Source organism: Pinus tabuliformis, chromosome 7 (assembly GCF_031772625.1).
Source record: "Pinus tabuliformis cultivar Carrire ecotype Pingquan chromosome 7, CPIR1, whole genome shotgun sequence".
Lineage (NCBI taxonomy): Eukaryota > Viridiplantae > Streptophyta > Pinopsida > Pinales > Pinaceae > Pinus > Pinus tabuliformis.
The window spans coordinates 309,481,421-309,494,986 of record NC_142293.1 but is presented as its reverse complement, the minus strand read 5'-3'; the positions used below and the strand labels follow the sequence as shown (position 1 = coordinate 309,494,986).

Sequence of the window (13,566 nt, the reverse complement as noted above, 5' to 3'; positions counted from 1 at the left end):
CTCCACATAGCTCTAACACTCATGGCTCTTCACAGTCCATGGCTCACACAGATCCTCCAATACACGCAGATTGGGTCTCTTCTCCTTATTCAGATGGTATACTCACAAAATAAATATGCATGACAAGGGAAAAAATATGTAAATACCTCATGTAAATACCCATATTAATATGCATGACATGGGAAAAACTATGTAAATAGCTCGTGTATATATCCAAATTAATATGCATGACATGGGAAAAACTATGTAAATAGCTCATGTAAATAAAGATAGTAAAATTCTTTACTCCTACCAATCCTTTATTCCTGATCGCAGACTAAAAGTTCTATATGCTTGCATTCAAGTGTTGCATACAAGAAACTGCAAAGCATGAATTTGCCTGACTAAACTACAAATACTCCATTACTAATAGGATTCTGTATTGGATAACATAAAGTTCATGGAACCTTGATGGCAGCCCCAATGTTTGCACTGTATGGCTCAAAAAGGGGCAAATGACATTTTGGCCATGATTGTGGAATAAATCTATGGATGCATGAGACAACAAATATACAAAGCAACAAAAGAATGAAGAGAAAAATTGTACACGTTACTGCATCTAGTTTAAGATTCCCAATATATCTTATGTCAGGAATAGGCCAGTGTTGGCTTCTCAAACTCTCATCAGTTGACAAAGATTATGTAGCTTCTAGTAGAGCCACACCCAATGTCCACGTTATGCTCCCAGATCCAACAGTTATTTGCTCATCTTTTAAATGCAACCCATCTGTAAGGAGTGCTACTACATATGCTGCACGAAAACAATACTCTTCTACAAATGGCTGTGGAACTACACTTTTCTGAGCATCTTTCCATGTTTTTGAACAGAAATGCTCACCTTTCTCTAATATCTCATGATAGGTGGCAACAGAAGACAGATTATAAAATTTGTAGACAAAAAAGAATCCAGACAGTGCATAAAAACTCCCATCTGGTGGTGGATGATGCTTTTTAAGGGCACAAGGGTACTGCTCACAATTTGTAGCTACAGATGAATGTGACCATAAAGAGGCATTAACAGTGGATTTAGCCAGTGCTTGGCATTCTGCCCAGTCAGAGTCACCAACCAACTCAATCTCTGTTCCAGAAATTTCTTTCCTTGTAATCCTCCTACCATTTTGAAGACTTCCAGCTTGATGTGGATAACATTTAGAACAATGATATGATTGTCTGTAGCCAGCTTGCAAACATGGATGTTTTATCTGCCAATTCATTTGATTGTTGGAATAGTGCAGTTCTTCATGGCTCCTCTCTGAAAGCTTCTTGTGTAGGAGTATGACTGACTTCTCAAAGGAATCATTCAAACCATAAGCTGGAAGTGAATATGCATAAAGTTGGTGCTCCACTGACCCAATGTTTAACTTCACAGCATATTCACCTTTTGTCTCTTCCCCAGGTTCAAAGGTAACTTCCATTGAGGAACCACCCAAGTCAAGTGCACCAAAAGTTTTGTGCCCATGTGTTTTACCTAGCATATCCATGTTGTAATTAAGAGCCACCCATCCATAATAGGCCTCTTCTACCCCACTAATAACCCTTACCCAGCTCCTCTGACACATAAATGGATATGACACCAATATTTCCCATGCCTTGTCCAAAATCCACTTTGCATCAGAAATTGGCAGTTTGCGGAGGCCAGCTGTAGCCAGAAGAAAAACAGGAATCTTTCTATGTGCATAAGAAGGAATATGTTTCTCTGCCCAATTCAGAAGAGGTTCTATGGAAACCCTCAATCCAGATTCATTGTACAGAAATTTATCAAGTCCAGGTTCAGTTTGCACCCTGAGATATGCAAGGCCATTCTCATGACCATAAATTTTAGCAGATTCTCCAGATACTGAATGCACCACTACTGGAAGATTTTCTTGAACCTTCCTACTATCATGTGACCACTCATACACATGAACTCGAGTACCTGTGCTTCCACAATCCAAAATTATTATGAAGTGTGATGGCTCTAGAGCCCAGAAAGAGCTTTTCCACCCATATCCTAAATAAGCAACACTTAAAAATAGGAAAAGAAATAAAAACCCTGCAGCTATTTTTATCCACCTTCCATTTAGAGAGAATATGGAGAAAAGCACATTTTCCTTTGAAAGTTTATCCTTTTGCAGATTCAAAGATGAATACGTTGTCTGAACCAATCTTGAATGAATTCCTGGTTCTAAATCAGTTTTACTGGTGATGCTTGACAACTCTGGAAGAGAGGATGCATGATGCAAGCTACATGCTCTTCCATAGTCTACCTGTTTCAAATCAAAAGGGGGACTAGAGAGTGGTAATGGACTAGATGAGTGTGAAAATCCTGAAGTTGGTGTGGATGCTAAGAAATGCCGGGAAATCACCGCATATGCTGTGGCCAAACTATTGAGCCCCATCTAGTATTTCTTTCCACCTTCTGACATGTCTTTCCAAGAGAAATAACAACTCTAGAATTTTTGAATATAGAACACTATACTCAGTATAACAAACCTGTAAGTATTGCACAAATAAGCCCTGATCCTTCAGTAGAGTAGTTGAATCCAGCACAGTTTCCTGCCATAAGCTAACAAGTACAATGTTTATATGCTTATGAATGGTGAAGCTTCGATTTCAGATTATCAACAAATATGTTATTAACTTATTTGTAAAAAACTATGTATCCTACTCATAGCTATGGAGCATCCATAATTTCAACTCAATTATGCCTAGTTCCATTCACAATTATTCTCAAGCAAAGACAAGACATATGCACAACAAAATATCCAGACATTTCTAAAAATACAAACCATCCCATTATGTTCTTCAACGTGCGTTTGAATTTCATAGACCATGGACTGTAATTATGATGTCTGACAGAAGTTGATATTATGGATTAACATAAAATATTAAAAGCAAAGAATATACTGCATATGCATGGGAACACATTGTGAAATGAAGCATGAGTTCTTGACCTGCAATTCATGTAGAGTCTTACCAGTTACTCCTTGTTACATTATGACTATCTTAATACAATAAAAACCTCATCATCCCTGAAACGGAGGAAACACTTAAATTTCCTCCCAAAAATGGAAGGCCCTTCGAAGATGCAGTATCCAAATTCCAGATATATAACAAAACTGTGCAAGATATAGCTTAAGGATGATATAACACTATGGTCTCCTGGCACTTGCTAGGCTTAGGATAACATGTGGTACTTCGAAGGAGCAAATACAGTCAAAAAGAGATCTTATCCTAATCAGACTGAATCCCTACTATTTTGAAGGCAGTTTCCAGCCCCCAATGGGACAAGGGTAATGGATTTAGCTCGTAAATCCTAGGAGTTTGTTATTGGAAAATGTAACTAGGTTCGGTCTTCATTAAATGTATTCGAGTCATCATGTAATGTACTTGTCAAAAGAATAAAGAAAAAAAAAATTATTATTATTATTATTATGACTTATTAAAGCATGGGTTTCATGCTTGGGTCATCATGTTTTAGGTCAAAGTCCCCATTGAGGACTTCTAGGATTTATTCTGAGTTAATAGAGTCATTGTACTTTTAAAGAGGCCCTTCTTGGGCTTTTGAATCATATAAAAAGATTAAGTATTGAGTCAAATATGAATTATGTTGCCTCCACACCAAGTCGGCCTTAAGATGATCAAGTCGGCCTCAAGGAAGGCTATTCGACCTCACCAAAGGACTATAAATGAAGCAATTCGAATTCCATTTGAAACACACACTCAACAAGCAAGTTCGATATCTCTTGAAGCTGGGAAAAAAGTGCGAAATAGAGAAAGGAAGACAAAAGTAGTGCGAGTTTGGTCAAAGTGAATGAAAGAAGGAAAATCTAAGTTTTGGTTCATCTAACTCTCTCTCTCGTTCCTTGGTTTGGAAGATCGAAGTTCTCTAGTTGATGACGTAGCCAGTTGTTGCATGTTGTTGCTGCCATAGGTCGAAGTTGTTGGGGTTGGATGTTGCTACCTCAAGAAGCTGTATTGGGCCAAGATCGAAGTTTTTAAGTGAGGATCGAAATCTTTCAGTGAAGATCGAAGTCTCTAGGGCAAGGTCAAAGTTGTTGGGTCGAAGAAAGTGTTGCTACTTGCTACTATTGTTATTGTTGCCAGATCAAGTAGGATCATCTGCAAAGGAAGAAAAACGCTGACTTGGTGTGGAGGAAAGTTTGTGTCAAGGTCTAGAGTCTTGGAATATCTCAGGAAAACTATTGAAGGAAGAATCATTGACTGGGTTTTCCCCTAGAAAGGGGTTTTTCCCTAGCTTTGTGAGCCTATAATTGGTGTCCATAGATTTATGTGCTATTGCTTTGGTAATTGCTTGATGAACTAAAAGGAAAGAAGATATAAAGGAATCTAATAAGAATTCAAGAACATCACAAGTAATTATCAAGTATAAGAAAATATTTCTGCCTTTCTGATTTTCTAACATGGTATCAAAGATTTGGTGAAAAAAGAAGTTAAAGGCGGTCTCAAGCACTTGATCAAGGGATCATTCAACAGAGCTATTTCAAGGAAGAAGTCTACTATATTCAAGGAAGATGTCTAACACAATCAAGGGCGAAAATAAACTTGAAGGAGCCTCAAACTACAGATCCTGGAAGAAGAGGATTGACCTCATTCTTGAAAAGAACAAGGTACTAGACTTGGTGAAAGGAAAAGTAAAGGAACCTACAGAAGACTCTAGTGATGTTGATAAAGCTAAGTTCAGAGATTTGGAATTAGTGGCCATGAACCTAATGGTAGAAGGAATAAAGGACAATCTTGTCCCATTCATAGCCAACATTGACCATGCTCAAGAAATGTATGAGGCCTTGTCAAAGTTATTTACTATTAAGAACATTGGTCAAGTTGCAAGCCTGAAGAATGAACTAAGAACCACAAAGATGACTAAAGAAGATACAATGGCCTCCTTCTTTGTGAAGATAGCAAGAATCAGAGATGACCTTTTGGCCATAGATGAAATTGTTCCAGACAAAGAACTTGTGATCACTGCTATACTAGGATTACCTCCTACTTGGGGTGCATTTGCTGCAAGACTCAATAGTTGGAAGGAAGCTCCCACTTTTGAAGAACTATGGACCGCTTGCAGTCAAGAAGAATTAAGAATTTCATTAGTTGCCAACCCTGAAGGGCTGTCAAATGCCTATGCTACTCAACACAGAGGAAACTTCAAGAAAGGACCAAGGAGGAAGGTTGACATGTCCAAAGTAGATGCTATCAATATCATAAGAAGGGTCACTACAAGAGTGATTGTCCCAACAATCCAAGAAACAAGAAAAGAGAAAGAGATCAAGCAAATGTCGTTGAAGAAGAAAACTTAAAGAAAGCCAAACATGAAGAATCTGATATAAGGGACTTATACTACTAAGTCCTTTGCTTCTAAGTCTTAGATATTCTATTTTGTATTTTTTATGTTTTAAAATCTATACGTTTTAACATATTTTTGGAAAATAATTTTTCCTTTGTTTTTATATGTTTATAGGTATCCCTCAAGCTTTGGAGGGAGCCCCCAACATCTCCCAAAAATAAGTATCTCATTTCTCTTCAATCTTTGTTTTCATGTACTTATTTAAGTTTTGATTATATTAATACTAATCACTATTCTCCCTATATTGCCTTGATTAGAAAAACATCTGCTATATCCTCAAGGAGTATAGAAGAAGGTCTCCCAAGACACGGTTTGTCAAGAAACAAAGGTATGCCTTAAACTGCAAAACATTGATTTCTTTATAATAAATGTTTATTCATTTAACAATCTATTACTAACATCAGTATGTCTAGCTATATTAAATCTTAATGATTCTTGTTTTGGGTGATTCATCACTTGATAAATCTACCCCCTCCTCATATTCTTAATTGATCTTATAGAACCCTAGACAGGTTCTCTAGAAAACCTTAACCTAAGGGTATTATAATGTCAATGCTCGAAACCCTAAAACTGCTTAGGGTTATTGGGAATGCTACTTGGAAGTTTTTGTTGATGATGTCATGCTTGTGGTTTTGGTATGATCATGAAAACCATAACTTGTTAGGGTTGAAATGATGCTGTATGAAATCCCGCCCCTTTGAAGTTTTGGTATAGTAGGGTTTGATTTGCTAAGTTATGAAATCCTAGATCTTTAGGATTTGGTTGGGCCTATAAGCAAAACCTTTAATATGTAATGTAAGATCCTAGGAATGTAGCCCTAGGTGTATATATGATTGATGATGAATTTCTAGATGTGTGTTGACCTAATTAGTGTTGGTCATAAGTCTTAGGGTTTAATCTAAGCCCTTGTATGACTTTTACAGTTTGGTAAATCTAGGGTTTTGCAGCTAAACCCTAGTAGTAGTTAATTTCTCTAGTATCTGAGATCTATTTATATAATGATTGATGAGATTGAGAAAATAATAAATCTAGGGTGTATATCAAACCTTAGTAAAAGCTATTCATGTTGTTAAGTTGTAATTGATTTTGATTGCTAGAGATCATGTATGAAATCTAGAGGTTGTATGAAACCCTAAAGGAAGTCTAACATATGAATTCTAAAAGTTACTTTGTAGATCTATATTTGTTTGAATTATTTCTAGGGTATGTCATACCATTAGTAGAAACATTGAAACCCTAGATATAATGAGTTTGATATCTTGATAAGTTGTGGATGTGATTTAGGGTTTGTAACAAGACCTGGGCAAGAAGTTGAAGTATTAAAGTATAGTCTCTTGCTAATTATGCTTGTAAAATTCTTCTGTTATCATAAGATTTTGATATGGCTGACTTCATGCTTCTATAGATTTGGTTGTACTTGCTATCTAAGTTGTGCAAGTACACAATCTTCTAGGTGGTGAAGATGATCGAAAGAAAGGTTGATGTGATAAGCATGATATGAACGGTGATAGTGACTCTAAGGATGGAAGCCACGAAAGATTCTTCAATGACGAAAAGAAGAAGCTGATCTCCCTAGGTTAAGAGGGAGCCTGGATAGAGAAAATCTCCCTGGTTGAGAGGGAGAGCATAGTTTTGATTGGAGAATGAAGTTTGAAGGATATGTTGTTGTATGTGTAGTTGAAAGGAAAAGATTTGGTTGATGGGCCTATCGTGTTTGAAACGAAACATCAGGAAAACCTTGATGGTTTGTATTTATCTATGAATATGTGAAAGTATCTTATTGATTGGGGTTGTATAAATCTCTCAGAGGTTTTGATAGCATGTTGGTTACCGATCATTTTGATCAGGAGAGATTTGTTTTCCTTGATATGCTGGATCAAGGAGAGGCTATGTAAGTGAAGCATTGCCTGGGAGGACATCTAACCAGCACTTTGTGTTGATGTCTAGGTCCCGAAGTTGGAAAGGTGGCGTTGGTCATTGAGCTCTAACACGCACTTGGATCTCTGGGTTGATGGTTAGCAAGTAAGCTTGATGGTACCTATAGAGGTTGAAAGCTTGAGTCCATCTTAGTCCCACCTGGATAGATTGCCTTGGTCAAGGAATCTAGTCCATGGCATTGTGGTGCCTAGACTGTTGAGAGACCAATGGATAGATTGCCCTGGTCAGAAATCTAGTCCATGGCATTGCAGTGCCTAAAAGTTCTTCATGGTTCATATAGTTGAGATCTTCCTTGTACTTGTATATAATGAATACCTCCCTAGTTAAGAGCGAGCGTTGGAAAATGTAACTAGTTTCGGTCTTCATTAAATGTATTTGAGTCATCATGTAATGTACTTGTCAAAACAATAAAGAAAAGAATTTTTATTATTATTATTATGACTTATTAAAGCATGGGTTTCATGCTTGGGTCATCATGTTTTAGGTCAAAGTCCCCATTGAGGACTTCTAGGATTTATTCTGAGTTAATAGAGTCATTGTACTTTTAAAGAGACCCTTCTTGGGCTTTTGAATCATGTACAAAAGTTAAGTATTGAGACAAATATGAATTAAGTTGCCTCCACACCAAGTCCGCCTTAAGATGATCAAGTCGGCCTCAAGGAAGGCTATTCGAGCTCACCAAAGGACCATAAATGAAGCAGATCAAATTCCATTTGAAACACACACTCCAAAAGCAAGTTCAATATCTCTTGAAGCTGGGAAAAAGGTGCAAAATAGAGAAGGGAAGACAAAAGCAATGTGAGTTTGGTCAAAGTGAAGGAAAGAAGGAAAATATAAGTTTTGGTTCATCCGTCTCTCTCTCTCTCGTGCCCTGGTTTGGAAGATCGAAGTTCTCTAGTTGATGCCATAGTCAATTGTTGCATGTTGTTGCTGCCATAGGTCGAAGTTGTTGGGGCTGGATGTTGCTACCTCAAGAAGTTGTATTGGGCCAAGATCGAAGTTTCTAAGTAAGGATCGAAATCTTTCAATGAAGATAGAAGTCTCCAAGGCAAGGTCAAAGTTGTTGGGTCGAACAAAGTGTTGCTACTACTGTTGTTGCTGCCAGATCAAGTAGGATCATCTGCAAAGGAAGAAGAAGGCTGACTTGGTGTGGAGGAAAGTTTGCATCAAGGTCTAGAGTCTTGGAATATCTCAGGAAAACCACTGAAGGAAGAATCACTGACTGGGTTTTCCCCTAGAGAGGGGTTTTGCCCTAGCTGTGAGCCTATATCTGGTGTCCATTGATTTATGTGCTATTGCTTTGGTAATTGCTTGATGAGCTAAAAGGAAAGTAGATATAAAGGAATCTAATCAGAATTCAAGAACATCACAACTAATTATCAAGTATAAGAAATATTTCTGCCTTTCTGATTCTCTAACATTTGTAGGTGGCACTTGTCATCCATCTACTGCATCAATGTTCTCATTTTAGTCCCCAGCATACCTGCTGCTATCACTCAAGGTGATCCTCTTTCGAAGAGCTTCATGTGGACAGCAAGGAGTACAAAGGCTGTTTCTCCCAGTAACCCTCTCACTTGGGATCAGTTTTAGCTAATCCCAGGAGGGCAATCCCCAGGTGATTCTTCACGATTCAAACACACAAAATCTTCAAGTAACTCTTCAAACTGGTGAAGAAAATAAGCAGACTCCCAATTGAGATTGCAGATCAACAATTGGATTCTTTAAATCCATGAACTGATCTGTCAAATACACTTTTAACATCATAAAATTGTACGTTGAAGTTTATATGTTGACCAGCTCCAGGCCTGATAGGTGATTGAGTAAAGTGAATATGAGCAAGGTAATCCAAATTAATTCTTGATTATTGAAGTCTTTTACACTAAATCAAAAAACAAAGAGAGCATTATACATGAATTAATTCTCACAGTAAGACAAACTTTCTAAACCAAACAAACTTGCCTTCATTTTTCATAGATGTAATAAAGCGATTCTGATAGAAATCAGGACCATGCCTGCTCCAAGAAACAAGAGAGGACTTAGAATAACAGCCACGATTGAAGACCTTGTTGATCCACAATGTCATGCTAAAGCAGTCTCGAACCCAGGTATCAAAACTAGAGGATGGAAGGAAAACAGAAGATTGACAATGAACACTGGCCCCCCTTGAATTTGCTTCCTCCCCCTTTATCTATCCTTGGAACTAGTTTAAAATCCATGAATGCATGCTAGTCTCTAAAAGAAAAGACAATCTAAAAACTCACAGGCGGCATCACGTGAACTTAAATCACAACCCGGTTTAGATGCCTTCAACCAGTGCGGCCTCCATGTTGGTGATATAACAAAAGTTTGTAGTCATGATAAGTGATTGAAAACTCCCTAATAAGGCATCGTCACTCTGATAATCATAGCAAGGAACAGATCTAGAATAATACCTTTAACAAAAGCACCTCGACTGATGAGATGAGGATAAAAGTAACTCAAAACATCAAAGATAGCAATGGATAGAATGCTAGCACATAGAACTGAAACAAACATCAATCAAACTGAAGTAAACACATGCACACTGCGCCTTTGTCTATGTATCCCAGGAAAAATCCAAGCACACCCAACAGCCTTTGTTAATTCACATTAACTGCTATCAAAGGACAATGATTTTAGATTGATATTGCTACATATGTCAGCACCCACACAGCTTGTCCAAACAGACACAATAAGAGTTAGAGTAGGGCACTCTCACTGTTGTAAATGGATGATGACTTCATCTTCATTAAGGCAGTGCTGGTCTAGTGCACAGATCCACATCAACATATGTCATGATCATCCAATTTTGGAGTGCTCATCTTGCTCTGGAGTTTACTCGAGTAGTGCACTTTAACTGCTACTGTTACATGAATGGATATAGTCTGAAACAAACACATAGCAATGCCCAACCTCCAGCTGATTAATGACACATGAAACTGCTGTCTAATGCTATAGGCAACCTTAGACATAAAACACTTTGTAAAAGAATGATCTTCATAGGCTAACAAATGATTAAGAAGAATACAAAATGATTCACAAATGACTCTTGAATGTGTATTTATACACAACTCAAGAGACAGGGTGCCCTTCCTGAAAGGGGTTATGGGTCCAGATATAAGTTGACCAGTTCAGCCTTAACCATAACCTAGTATTATAATAAACATAGCATTAATGCTAAATCAAATGTATTAATGAAAAATAACATAAGTTCACTATAGCCAATATTACACCATTCTCAACACCCCCCAAATAAGTCAAACAAAGGGCTATGGAAAAAAATGACAAATAAAAATGAGAGTGGGTTTATGGATACCCAATTCAATGTCGAGTTGATTGTTGATGAAATAGAAGTGGGTTTATGTGAATATTCCACTTGATAAAGGTTAATCACAGCCAAAATACAAATGAGACTAGATTTATAAATATCCACCTTGATACAATTGAATTGATTTATGAATATCCACCTTGATAAAAAGTGAGAGAATATACGAATATCCACCCTGATACAAGTCAGAGTGGGTTTATGAGTACCAAGCTCTTTATAAATATCCACCTTGATACAATTGAATTGATTTATGAATATCCACCTTGATAAAAAGTGAGAGAATATATGAATATCCACCCTGATACAAGTCAGAGTGGGTTTATGAGTACCAAGCTCAATACCAATGAGTGGGTTGATGAATACCCATTTCAATACAAGGTCAATCTGGGCCAAAAATGAAGATTACACTCCTACGTTCAAAATTCTCCCTTAATTTGAATAGAGGACCTTGAAGAGTAAAAATTCCATCACAAGCTACATTTCTCCTTGATGTTGAATATGAGCCAAATAGATATAGTTCCCCCTAAATACCATATCTCCCACACTAGTGTGGTCCCACAAGTTGGTGAAGGTGGCTTCTAGCGGAGATATAGCAAAGAGATGCATTGACATATGCTGAAGCCTGAGAATGATCCATAAAAAATAGTGGGATAGATCTTGTAGACCTACGAGTAAAAACAACATCAAGGAAGGTGATGAAATAATTAGCTACCCCACTAGAACAAGTGATCATAGGCACACAAATGTCACTATCAACCAATAGTTAAGTATCAGTCCTTGCATCACAGTAAACCAAAGTATCCACTGTAAAATCACCAACTCCTGGAACATAAAGAACATCTCCAACTGTGGTGGGGTCAATTATGATATCATCACATCCTAGAATAATTAAGGCCTAGTAGGCAAAATGCACCACCAAATGTCCACTATAACAAAAGTCCTTTGAGTTCACCAACAGCATAGAGAAAGTCCTTGTAAAAGGTACATCAATGAGAGGAAGTATATCAAACTGTGATAGAAAAGATCCACTATAGTAGCCTTGAAAACATCCAGAGAGAATAATCCTCAGTAAGAGGTAATGGAAACAATCCTAGTGAACTGTGAATAGAAACCCCACCAAAGATAGCATTTATATTGGATGGATCATATAGACAACATACCAAAAAAGATGGGCTCGTGTAATTGATTCATAAAACCCACTATGAAAACTGATAAAGTCATACTCTAATCAAGGGTTTGGAATGATAGATCAAACCCATATGTAGAGTGCACGGGCTATGTGCGCTATAGGCTATTTGAATAGTTTGTCAAAAAGAGCCCTATTGCGACCTGTTACTCGTGCAAGTTCTTCAATTTGCTGATGACAAACCATGTGAGGCTTGGAAACATGTCCCTTCTTATGATAGAAATTGTATATAGGTTTCTTCCTTATCTAGCTGGACCAAATATAAGTAGACCCATTTACTAGGGGAAAATATACACATTGAATCCATTATGTTAAAAGATAACACAAAAAGCCACTTTGTCAATGCCACTAGCCAAAAATATTTGGATCAGTTGCTTAAGCAAATCAAAGCTGGATACACTAATTACATAGTGCAGCCCTCAAGGGCAATACAACTAGCCAAAAATCTCCAGATCAGCAGCTGAAAAAATATCAAATATGGAAACTCTAGTTCTGCTTCCTTTAGGGAAATGCCACTAGCCAAAACTATCCAAACTATTGTTGGAAATAAGAATAAAAGAGATGGTCAAAAATCCTAAAAAGCAGTCACAAAATATAGTGATGCCACCAGCCCATTGCCACGGATCAGCAAAAAGAGATGGCTGAAATAAATCAGCATGTAAACCCTAATGCTGGACATTCAAATCTAATGCCCAGTCTATGGACGAGATCTCCAAAACATATGCATAAAATAGGCCCAAATAGCATCAAATAAGGCATTGAAACTCCTCAAGTTGGGCAGTCTTCCACATCCTAAAATCTGATCACAAGACATCCCAGCATGAACAGCCAAGAAGAAACCCCGACCAGCAGCAAAATAAGTAGGGAAAGGTTCATACCCATTCTAATATCATGTTTAAATTCAAAAGTGACAGCAAGAGTTATTAAATTATCTTCTGAAAAAAGTGGTGCCCAAGCTTCAGAATTTTTATGACTAATTGATGGTAATAAATCAATGAATCCATCCTTAAAGTCTTTGTTAGAAGCAGCTAGAAAATATCATCAAGATGGCTCTTCAATTCTGTTTACTTATGCTTGTTTACAGCATACTTTAAGAATTTAACATTACCATTGATTGTCAGCATTGCTAGGGTTGAGTTAGGTTCATTGTTTAGGTTTAGGGTCTAAGAGGGGGAGGGTTGCTTTTATGACCAAGGGGGGTTGTTTTGGAAGAAAAACAACCCCGACTTTCCTCCAAAACCACCTGAAAAACAGCCATTGGTGTGTTGAAATATGTAATGAGAAATATAAATTTGTTATTATTGTTTTTGAGGCAAGGGTTTCATGCTCAAGGAAATTTATTTTATAGGTCAAGCTCCCATTGAGAGCTTCTAGAGCTTATTGTTAAAATTGGAAACTAGGGCCAAACTCCATGTGTGATCCAAAAATGATCTTAAAATAAGAAAGTAAGGTATTACAGACTCATGTGCAGGAATGCCTATATTATTTAGTGCAACGGATCGAAAAGATTGCGAATAATATAGATAATGAATAGTTATAAGACACAATAAACACACATCAACACAGCAAAATAATCAAGGAGTTCACCAGACTTCCTGGCTACATCTCCTCGTCCAGCTTTCAGTGTCGACCTCTATATTATGCCTTTAAGAGCAGAATATTACAAGTGTGAGCTCAAACAGAGTCTCAGCACAACAGTGACAAAACAACAAG

General features: G+C 37.3%; 1 pseudogene across 4 annotated transcripts in view; it reads right to left on the bottom strand.

Moving 5' to 3' along the window:
• Window positions 1-233: 233 nt before the first annotated feature.
• The window catches only part of LOC149247110 (putative apyrase 7 pseudogene), a 48,830-nt pseudogene continuing 35,497 nt past the window's right edge, over window positions 234-13,566 (bottom strand). The window contains exons 2-3 of one of the 4 annotated variants that reach the window (XR_016266600.1): window positions 10,059-10,224; window positions 234-2,584 (exon numbers count right to left, since the gene is read on the bottom strand). The product of XR_016266600.1 is annotated as a putative apyrase 7 pseudogene, transcript variant X2 (transcript). The remainder of the gene's footprint in view (window positions 2,585-10,058; window positions 10,225-13,566) is intronic. The other 3 variants (XR_016266601.1, XR_016266602.1, XR_016266599.1) reach the window with 3 other exon arrangements.